Genomic DNA, 552 nt, shown 5'->3' on the forward strand with positions numbered 1-552 from the left:
ACAGATTACGTATCTGACTCTAAAGCACAGAGACACAGATTAAGTATCTGACTCTAAAGCACAGAGACACAGATTACGTATCCGACTCTAAAGCACAGAGACACAGATTACGTATCTGACTCTAAAGCACAGAGACACAGATTAAGTATCTGACTCTAAAGCACAGAGACACAGATTACGTATCTGACTCTAAAGCACAGAGACACAGATTACGTATCTGACTCTAAAGCAAGGACACAGATTACGTATCCGACTCTAAAGCAAGGACACAGATTACGTATCCGACTCTAAAGCACAGAGACACAGATTACGTATCTGACTCTAAAGCACAGAGACACAGATTACGTATCCGACTCTAAAGCAAGGACACAGATTACGTATCTGACTCTAAAGCACAGAGACACAGATTACGTATCTGACTCTAAAGCACAGAGACACAGATTACGTATCTGACTCTAAAGCAAGGACACAGATTACGTATCTGACTCTAAAGCACAGAGACACAGATTACGTATCTGATTATATAAAGCACAGAGACACAGATTACATATC

The sequence above is a fragment of the Tachysurus fulvidraco genome, chromosome 5 (assembly GCF_022655615.1).
Source record: "Tachysurus fulvidraco isolate hzauxx_2018 chromosome 5, HZAU_PFXX_2.0, whole genome shotgun sequence".
Lineage (NCBI taxonomy): Eukaryota > Metazoa > Chordata > Actinopteri > Siluriformes > Bagridae > Tachysurus > Tachysurus fulvidraco.